We start from the raw sequence: 11,538 nt of genomic DNA on the forward strand, positions 1-11,538 counted from the left end.
CTTGAGTGGGTACTTGCAATTTCCCCCTTCATATTTACTTCTCCTTCAGAAATCTAATATGTAGAATAAGGTTTACCCCCCTTCAGAATGCACTTTGCCCTGTCTGTGCCCACCCAGTAGTTTTTCTCATGCCACCACTGTAGTGCTGACCATTCAACTCAAGCCTTCAATTTGAAGGAGGGTTGCAGGATTTTATCTATATCTATATCTAGGAGACGCGAGTGGTGCTGTGGGTTAAACCACAGAGCCTAGGACTTGCCGATCAGAAGGTTGGTGGTTCGAATCCCCGTGACAGGGTGAGCTCCCGTTGCTCAGCCCCTCCTGCCAACCTAGCAGTTTGAAAGCATGTCAAACTGCAAGTAGATAAATAGGTACCACTCCAGCGGGAAGGTAAATGGTGTTTCCGTGTGCTGCTCTATATCTATCTATCTCAAAGGGCACAAACCAGTGTGAAGTAGTATTTAGAGTGCTGAACTAGGATCTGGGAAACCAGGGTTCAAATCCCCACAGGGTGACCTTGGATAACTGGGTGACCTTGGACCAGTCACTGCCTCTCAGCCAGCCTACCTCACAGGGTGGTTGTGGGGATCAAATGAGGAGAGGGAGAACCACGCGGGCCACCTTGAGTTCCTGGGAGGAAAAAAAAAGGTGGCATATAAATGAAAATAAATAAATAAATCAGTGTGAGATTCAAACTCTTTGAGTTGCTACCTAGGTGCAAGTTGAGTTCTTTTGTTTTGTTTTCCAAATTAATATGGGTGTAACTGTCATGGAGCTGTCTATAGATATAGCGAATATAATATTTCTGTAGATCAGCATTTGATTTCCTTTTAACGCATGGGATACCTCTCACTTTTGCATCTTAATCATGGTGGTGGTTTTTTATGGTATTTTGTGTATTTCCATTATGTCTTCAATTCACTGCCTACCCCAAACAAATGAAAACCCTGATCATTATTAAAGCAGCAACTTTCATGCAACCTTCTTAAAGAGTTATTCTTTCTCTGCAGGGCTAAAGTATATGTCCTAAGGCATTCTTTTCGGTTTGCATGTTAACTCATTGAATTACTAGATTAATGCAAAGAAAATGGCTCCCATCAAAACTCCTCAACATCTCTGAAGATCTCCGTGGACATTCCTCCAGGGCCACCGACCTGATTATTATTAGTATAGAATACCACTTCAACTTCAGTTGCTTCGCTGAAGAAATCCTTTGCACGTATGTTGTTGCCAAAATCTTCTTTCCAGAGACATGACCCACCAGGCTTTGTCTGAATATAAAACAATGGCAGGTGCATGTGAAACAGAAGTAGTGTGTGCTCATTGAAACATAATGCAGGGGCCGCTGAAATGTTTTCCGCAGCAGGGGGGGCACAGCTGCAGTTTATCAGGGCAACTTGCTGCCTCATATTCCATGTGGGAATGTATCATCAGTGCCATGTAAATCTTAGCAATCTGCTCATCCTTAATTAGCGGGCATTAATTTCAAGCATTTGCCATGTTAAACTGACATGTTTGTACTCTTTTTAAAGTGTTGGAGTATGAAAAATTACATCGGAAAATCTCTGCCAGCTATTGTAGCAAACTATCACTTGTTACCTAGGGTAGATTCAGATGACTGGAGCTTCAAAGTAACCAGCCTAGTAAGAGCTTAGCATAGGTCACCTGCCCTGCGGGGAGGGGCAAGGTAGGTACCTGTACCCGACTATGCATTTAAGCTCAGGGTTACTGCAGTGGTCACAGCAACTGTGTAGTCCGTTCACTCACACCAAAGGCTGTGCAGAGCCCCTCACTGAATGTTGTATGAGAAGCTTCCTTAAACCAGGTCAGACTATTTGTCCAACAAGCCAAGCATTGCCTACTTTGATTGCCTACAGCTTTCTGGGGGTTCAGACAGGAGACTGTCGCAACCTAAGAGCTCTTTACCTGAAGCAGGAGTAGTCAAGGTGGCACCTTTCAGGTGTTCCTGGGCTACAACTTCAATAATAATAATAATAATAATAATAATAATAATAATAATAATATAATACCTTTTTTGTCATTGAACAACCTGTGTACAATGAAATTAAAGGAGCCTCCCTCCACAAACATTCAATCTCTTATTGAACACCACACCACCTCGCAAGTCAATGTTATTTTCCGTTCAGCAGCCTAATAGCCCATGAACAGAAGCTATTTTTTAACCTGTTGGTACGGCTGATTATACAGGGACGCGGGTGGCGCTGAGGTTGGTGGTTTGAATCCCCGTGACAGGGTGAGCTCCCGTTGCTCGGTCCCAGCTCCTGCCAACCTAGCAGTTCGAAAGCACGTCAAAGTGCAAGTAGATAAATAGGTACTGCTCCAGCGGGAAGGTAAACAGCATTTCTGTGCACTGCTCAGGTTCGCCAGAAGCGGCTTAGTCATGCTGGCCACATGACCCGGAAGCTGTACGCCGGCTCCCTCGGCCAATAAAGCGAGATGAGCGCCACAACCCCAGAGTTGGCCACAACTGGACCTAATGGTCAGGGGTCCCTTTACCTTTACGGCTGATTATATTTCTATATCTCCTGCCTGAGGGTAGAAGATTAAAGAGGTGATGGCCAGGGTGTGAGTCATCCCTGAGAATTTTTCACGCTCTCCTAAGGCAACAATCCCTTGCAATGTCATCTAGCGCAGTGTTTCCCAACCTTGGGCCTCCAGCTGTTTTTGAAATACAATTCCCATCATCCCTGACCACTGGTCTTGTTAGCTAGGGATGATGGGAGTTGTAGTCCAAAAACAGCTGGAGGCCCAAGGTTGGGAAACACTGATCTAGCGGACTCAAGGGACAGCCCATGATATCATGTGCTGTATTCATCATCCTCTGTAGAGACTTTCTGTCTGTGGCTGTCAGGCCAGCATACCATCCCCGACTGCTGGCTGGGGCTGCTGGGAATTGTAGTCCAAAACATCGGGAGGGCACAACATTGCACACCACTGCTTTAACTGTAAAAGCCAAGAATGGAACTTGGGACATTGTGCATGCTAAATGTGTGCTCTACAGCTGACCTTTGCAGAGCCAACCCTATCATTAGGCAGAGTGAGGCAACCATCTCAAGAGGCAGATGTTCAAGGGCAGCAGGAACAGCTCTTGAGCCCCCAGCCATGGCCACTCCTGGGCCTCCAAATTTGGCCTGCTGTCTCAGCTTTGATGAAGGATCCTGTCTAGGATTCCTATTTACTGTGGTATCTGGGACCTTGTAGTAAACTGGGACCTTGTAGTAAAGGGCAAGTAATAACAACAACCATAATTAATAGCCCATATGGAAGTGTGATTCAGTCAAGTTCTCTTATTTTATTTTTTGGTGGTTTGGCAAAGCTCCCCAAGGAGCACAGAAAATTTTTTTTAGCAAAACACAACTATAATGATAAAAATGATCCAATAAAAGGAGAACACACTTACACCAGTTACTCTGGAGCTCATTCTGTAGAACAGGGTTTCCCAAGCTTGGGTCTCCAGCTGTTTTTGGACTGCAGTTCCCATCATGCCTAGCTAGCAAGACAGTGGTCAGGGATGATGGGAATTGTAATCCAAAAACAGCTGGAGACCCAAACTTGGGAAACCCTGCTGTAGACAGTGAAGGCTTGTCCTTTAGGGCAAATGGGGCACTGCCCACTGGCCCACTTTCTTGCTTGAATCCAGCCCAGGTCAGTTTCCTCCTCCTTAGTTTCAGTGTTGCCATTATCAGAAAATAATAGGAGGATGGGGCAAAATTTAAAGTAGTTGGCTCAGGATGCACCTACTGGCCTTTCAGCCTTTGCCCTCCCAGTCCCAATGGGCATTGGCCACCACTGGCTGTAGAAAACATTCTGCTTCTCATAATGAAGTTACTTTGATTATAAGTCTCTCCAGCAAGACCTATTTTAAAAGCATTTGATGTGAATTTCAAGACATTTATTCTGAGAACTCAACCTATTGCTAGGTCCTGTTCATATAATTTTCTTAAGCTACTAGTGAAGAGACAATGATAAAATAATTAAATTCATTCAAGACTGCAATGCTGCAAGTCTGTTCTTGGAAATTAGCCCTATTGAATTCCATGGAAGTCAGTATCTACTTCTGAGTAAACCTACATATGGTTGGCTAAACAGGATAATAGAAATGTAGTATTAGCATGAACAATTAGATTTTTTAATATGATTGCTGCCCCTTGAGCCATCAGGATGCCTTCTGGGGAATATGTAAAGAATCTTCATGAGTTTGGAATTTCTTATTTATGTATAAGTTTAGGCATGAAATCAATTACTTGCAGAATTGGCATGCTTTGATTTGGATGATATGTATTATAAGTTTGAGAATATTGCTTTTGAATGTGAATGGCACAATTAATTTCTTCATTTAATTTCTCTAACTTAGGTTATCAAAGTTCGTCCTCTATCAAATATGGCTAAGCACAATAGTCTGGTCTGCAGAAAGCTGCAACTGAAGGGGTGGAAACTGTTCATGCATGTTGGGAATAAGGACTGAATGCTCCCTGCAAACAAACAAAAAATCCCAACACCCTCCTTGTGTATAGAAAACCAACATATCTACATTAAAATTAAAATTATTATTTTTATTAATCAGATTTATATACTGCCTTCATCAAAAGATCTCAGGGCAGTTCACAAGATAAAACCTAACAAGATTTTAACCTAACCTTCTCCCAATTTTTCTATGAATAGTGATTTCTTTCTGTCTCCACTGCTACCATCTAGACTCTGAAGTATTACAGTATAAGGATAATATCAATCTGTTGCTCCTTTTCTCTATTCCTGCACAGCTTTGGGGAGCATTCTGGAAGCTTTCACTTCCATCATTGATTAACCACAGCTTGTTGTGTCAACTTAACCAACAAACTGTGGTCAAGATGACCTATGGTTTATCCAGCTTATTTTATGCAAGCCGTAATTAACATTAGCCACAATTTGTCAAAGTTCGGATGACACTACTTAGCATAATATGAAACCTAAAGCTCCTGAGCTGCTTTATTGTGGCAATGGCAGAGGAGGAGGGGCTAAGCCTCAGGCCATCCAAACTTCCTCATTGTGTGACTTTCAAACTCTCCCATTATAATTGCCTCACTGTTTTGAATCTCAGACGATACTATGAGGTGACTTTATTGATTCATTTTCACAGTGAAAGCGGTTTGTTTGACATTGCTCCTACTTGAAAAGGGATGAGGTTACAAGCACCTTAGAAAAAAGAATACCATTTCAAATAGATGTCATAGTCTGATGTCATAACGGCAGCAGTTTTCTGTAATATGCAAAAATAATTCAGTCTAATGTCTCCTAATGAGCAAATGAGATGGGTCAAGTCATCACAAGAGAGTTTTTGCTACCTCCTTTTTAAAACTTGTGAAGGAGGCCTTAGAAGTCATTCCCTTGCAAAATGAGAGAAGTGGTCTCGCATCAGGAATACTTTTATTTCATCCTTTTGGAAGAGCATGTTAGGGTTCATAGAGCTTTGCCCTGCCTTTGGCATCTAAATCCTATGCAAAAACATGCAAAGTTGGGGTTTCAAGAAACATCTCCAAACTCCCTTAATCCTTCCATCGACAACTGCACTATTGGGTTACACAGTTTTAATCCCAGAGGAGTTGTCTCTTGACATTAAACTGTCCAAATAGTATTTATATCTGCTGCTGCCTTGCAAGATCACTTAACCCTGCACAGCAGTTTAAAAGTAGTTAATGACAGCCCCAGCTTGACTTGCCCCTTATGAATGATCACATAAGTTCGACCTGTGCTGTCATGGTTTATGGAGGAAGGCAGTTTGTCCATTGCCTGCTGCTTCAGCCCCAGCAGGTAATTTGAAATGAAATGAGACAGTTTCTACAAGCAGATTGATTTGGGAATCTTGCCTGTTCTTCCCTTTGACCCTTGACAAGTTGACACTACAAAGATTGTGACTTTAAAAAATGATTGGGTGCAAATACATTTAGGTAGATGATTTACCGCGTGTTAAAGCAAGGACATTCAGAGTGAAGCTGTGAGGGAAGGTAATTGTGAACTTTAACAACTCATGTTTTATGTTTCTGTTTTTCATTAATTATCTGACCAGATGAATCTACTGATAAAAATTGTACCATGTAGTATCCAGCAGGGTCCAGTGGAAAGATTTCAGAAGCCAAGAGCAGATCATTAGCTAATATGTGGATCTGTGAGTGGACAATTAAAACGCTGCTATAGTTGTTGTCATAACCCTGTTGAAGCTTGTTGCATTTAGTCAGTTGGAATAGATAGCAAAACTGAAAAGCAAGGGTTAAGTTTGAAGGCAATGTACCATGAGTTGCTATTTGAATATATGGCTCCCATGCATAACTCGCTTTTTTTTTTTTTACCTCTTCTTCTGAATGCAGTAATGAAACCACCAATACTGAAAAAATCAGTATTGGGCATGCATGAGAACAACAAAATCAAAGAGCCACTGGTAGTAACCGTAGACAATACTGAGGTAGATGGAGTGATGGTCTGGCTCAGTTTGAGGCAGTTTATATTCCCTTTTCAATTTACCTAAGGGTGAAAATATTAGTGTTGTTTACTAGGGAACCCTGCCCCGTGACATTTTTAGCTACTGTTTCTGTTTTAAGCTGCACTGCTGAAGGATAAGATTAATTCTCCAATTGAAACTATGGAACTTTACCTATCATTTTGTGTGTGTGTGTTTCTCCCCCCCCCCCCCCCAATCTTGATCTGGGACTTTTTGTGTACCACTCTGAAATTAAATTATGGGTGCTTCTGTAAACCACAGGGATATGACAATCCAGCATAGCAGGGATAACCTGTATTCCTCCAGATGTTATTGGACTTGAACTCCCATCACTTCCAGCCAGCATAGCTAGTGGCCAGAGATGATGGGTGTAGTAGTCTGTAACATCTGGAGGTTCAGAATCTCCATCCCTGAGGCAAAGTAACAAACATATTCAGTTGGCTCCAGGGGTTACTCCTGAGAGGAGTTCTGCTTGGAATGCTCCAGTCCGGGGAGAGGCATTTTGCCAATTTCTCATTCCTCTTGCAGCCCTCCAGTGCCACCTCCCACTGTGTTCCAGAGGGTCCCTCAAGTCAACTCTCTGGAGCAGATTTTCAGGGGTGGGGACATAGGGCACCGTAGAAGGAGGGGGGAAACTGACAAAATGGGGTACCTCACCCCTTTTGCCAATGAAATTACGCTAATGGAACAGAAGTCTTCCGTGGAGACAAGGAACCCTTTTGTTTATAAGAAACACAGTCTTGATCCCAGTCCATATACTTGGATCGAGACTGAATTTCTGTTGCATCTGATGAAGTGGATGGTACTCCACAAAAGCTTATGCCAGAATAAATTTGTTAATCTTTATGGTGTCAAAAACTCCTTGTTGTTTTTGTTGCAAGACACTAACATGGCTTACTCCTCTAGAAATCCAGTCCCCTCCCCATGCAGCTTAAGAGTCTGGCTTGAAGTTAGGGTTTTGCTAACTTAGTTATTTACTAGTGCATTTCAAAAGTAACCCATTGTGCTGCTGTAAGCATGACCTGCATACACTACGATGCAGATTTCCTAGGCCCCATCTGCACTATGCATTTAAAGCGGTATCACACCACTTTAAACAGCCATGGCTTTTTCCAAAGAATCCTGGGAACTATAGTTTGTTAAAGTTGCTGAGTGTTGTTGTTGTTGCTGTTTAGTCGTTTAGTCGTGTCCGACTCTTCGTGACCCCATAAACCAGAGCACGTCAGGCACTTCTGTCTTCCACTGCATCCTGCAGTTTGGTCAAACTCATGTTTGTATCTTCGAGAACACTGTCCAGCCATCTCAGCCTCTGTCGTCCCCTTCTCCTTGTGCCCTCCATCTTTCCCAACATCAGGGTCTTTTCCAGGGAATCTTCTCTTCTCATGAGGTGGCCAAAGTATTGGAGCCTCAGCTTCAGGATCTGTCCTTCCAGTGAGCACGCAGGGCTGATTTCCTTCAGAATGGAGAGGTTTGATCTTCTTGCAGTCCATGGGACTCTCAAGAGTCTCCTCCAGCACCATAATTCAAAAGAGTGTTGTTAGACTGCCCCTATTTCCCTCCAAAGATAAAATTCCCAGAGTTTCCTGAAAAGAGGAATTGTTTAACCACCCTGAGAACTTTAGCTCTGTGAAGGGAATAGGGGGACTCCTAACAACTCTTTGTGGGAAGCCATAACTGTTTAAAGTGGTATGCTCCTGCTTTACATTTATAGTGCAGATTGGGGCCTCAGTTCTTGCACCACATTCGTCACAAGGTTTTTATGGGGCAGGAGCAAGGGAGGTTCTGCAGTGGAAGAAGAGGAGAGTGTTACCACAATACACAATTTTAGGCAATGGTTGTATAGGATTAGGCTGTTGCTGTTGTTTATTTTTGTATGTTACCAAAAAATAGGCAGTTTACAGAGTCACGAATCCAGTTACCTGTAAATAAATGCAACACACAATGTAAACTTATGTATGGGCTACACTGATTTTCCTCAGGCATTTAAAAAAAATAGATTTTGTTCTAAAAACTTTAGCAGTAGGATTGCGCTTGAAGATCCCCCTCCTTTCCCCCCTTTTTCTAAAAATGCTGTGACCTAAGTTTCATACCAGCATCATTTTAAATTATTTACTACTCTTTCCACTCATATTTTCATTGAACTATGTTAAAAATATTTTGCTGAAATGTTTCTTTATGTTGTCCATTGGGTTTAATAGACGTGCCATTTAATAAGCTCTCTACCTGTAAGGATAGACTATTTGACCTCTGTGACCTGCCACTGGTAGACATAGTATAAGATTGCTTTGTGAAATAAAGCTGTCGGTAACATCAACAAAATAAAAAATGATCGTATTCCAATACTCTCTGCTGAGTACTATGACAGCACTGAAATATGGAATAAAATTGAAAGTAGATTAGTTTTGGGCCCTAAGTCATGTTTTGACAAGATATAAGAGAAGAGAACATATCTTTGAACTTTTAGTTTTAAAGTTTTTTAATGAAAATATTTATCATTTTGTAAGGTTCCTTCTTTCTTTATCACAGCTGGACTGTATAACCTTAAAACAATCCATTCTCTTATTGTAAGGGATATAAATACTGGGCTATCTTTTATATTAAACATCATAAAGGATACATGCACAGAGCGGAATTGTGTGACACCTGTATCAGTAAAGGGGTGTTATCTTAATAATAATAATAAAAAGCTTATTGGGGAGGTTGAAAAATCAGTCATTAATAAGCCACATATTTTTAAACTATGTAGAGCATGTAAAATACTTCAGACAAGGAGGCTGCCTTTGCCATATTTTCTGCTTGCTCTTGGAAACGTTTTCGATCTGAAGCGACGGGGTAAATATGCCTGGCTGGGCCGAGTCCTTTGGGGAAATTGTGTTTTCAACTTTAGAGACATTTTCAAATGCATACATTTGAATAAATATTATTTTAGATCCTTATTACTGGGTTGAGGGTGTGCTGCTGCAAGTTCTCAGCTCTACAGCTCCCGTTTGTTTCAGTGGGACTTTGCACCTTCCTTTTGTAAGACCGTTGGCAAAAATATGGTATAAATTCAAACTAAAATTATTTTAGCTGCATTGCATCCGTAATGATTAAAAATGCCTGGCAATGCTTTCCCTGAATGTGTCAAAATATTTATATGGTAAGGTACCTTTGCCGCAAAGCCTTTGGTACAGTCCCCATGTTCTCATGCCCTGCTGTAAACTAAGCATGTTTTAACTGAAATAACCACTAAGGTGATTTTTAAATCATACCTTAAAAGTGCTCATATGCCACTTTAATAGTCCTGGCTCCCTCCTAAAGAATCATGGGTCCTGTAGTTTGTGTAACCTCTCTCAGCACCCCTAGCAAACTACAGTTCTCAGGATTCATTGAGGAAGGCTGTATGACTGTTAAAATGCCATAATAGTGCATTAGATGTATTGTGTGGGTGTGACCACAGTCTCTCCTTATTTAACCCCCTGCTTCTACTTCCCCTCCTTTCCTGTTTGTTTCTCTTGCGTTGAATTTTAGATTGTAAAACACCTCACCTTGTTTCCTCTGTAAACTGCCTGGCACGGTTAACCAATTAACTAATTAACTAATTAGGGGGGGGAGAGGTAATTGAAATTTCACAAAAGCAAGACCAATAAATCATTTATATATAAAACTGCCTACTCTTTTCCTTCTACTTATTGTTGCCTTAAATTACATTCCTTAATGTAATTAGTTTTGAAATAAAATAATAGCACAGTGTTTTTTCGTTTTTTTAAAGCTTCTTTGTGAGTTTGTTAAAACTCCGTTCATACTGGGAGGATTTCAAAATTATTGCTGTAAAAGTTAAATATGATATTCCTTTGAATTCCTCCCCTCAGTCAGTTAAAGTTTTGATTGTATATGTGTGTGTAGTGGGAAGGACTCTATGCTGGCATTCTGAATTCAAAGTCCAAATGTATGGCTACATCTTATTCTATGCTTTATTTTAATAGTCATGGTAATAAACATATCAATATGTGTTCCAAGAGATGTATGAAATAAGTGTATAGTTCTACAAAATCAGGCACAATGCTTCCAAAATGACAAACCATTGACACTTCTGATGTGATTTTTTTTTTTTTTAAAAATAAGGAGTTAATTAAGTTTAGATGACTGTAATAATTTTACAGATATATCCAGTCTGTTAAGGAGCATTAACCTCTGTAAATCTGACAATGAATGATTGTAATCCTTAGTCTGCCGATTGCCATAATCTACACTACTTGGCAAATAAAGCTTGTGCTTCTATTTTAGGCTGGAGACATTAGGTCAATGGGAAACTGCCTCACCCTGCTTCTTGTACAAAGCCTCTGAGCAAGCAGATCATAGAATTGCAGAGTTGAACAGACCCCAGGGCAGTGGCGGAGGAAGTCTCCTCGGCACCTGGGGCGGCGTGCCCAGGGGTGGGGTGAACTGCTCCTAGGGACGGGACGGCCTGTGCCTTTCCTATGGGTGCCACATACGCCGCCCCTTTGGGCGCCAGGCACCCATAGGGATGGGATGGGGCATGCAACACCCTTAGGGACGGAGCGTGCCACAGGGCCCCAGCTGCCCTACAGGTGGGGGTAGGCAGCCAGCAGCCAGCGCGGAGCCTGCGGGCACCGAGACTTGTGGCTCGTGCATGCTGCAGGCCCCGTGGTGAGTGCCACCCGCCATTTTGTCACCCCGTCAGGTGGCACCTGGGTCAGACCGCACCCCTTTTCCTACGCCCCTGCCCCAGGGGTCATCTAGTCCAACCCCATGCAACACTGGAATCTCAGCTAAAGCATCCATGACAGATGACCATCCGTCCTCTGCTTAAAAACCTCCAAGGAAGGAGGTTCACTATGTCTGTTTTGAGTTAACACTGGACTGTAAATCCAGCATCTCCATGAAGCTTCCTGAGATGTCCCAGGGACAAGGGAAGGAATAGAAGGAATAGAATGTCAACAGCCCTGCCAAAGGCCTGGTTGCGAAGGGAACAGTGTTAAAGTACGACAAATGGCCTGGGCACTGTGGGGCACCCCGAGGTAATTTTGGGAGAGTAGTTATCA

This window comes from Podarcis cretensis, assembly GCF_951804945.1.
Source record: "Podarcis cretensis genome assembly, chromosome: 6".
Lineage (NCBI taxonomy): Eukaryota > Metazoa > Chordata > Lepidosauria > Squamata > Lacertidae > Podarcis > Podarcis cretensis.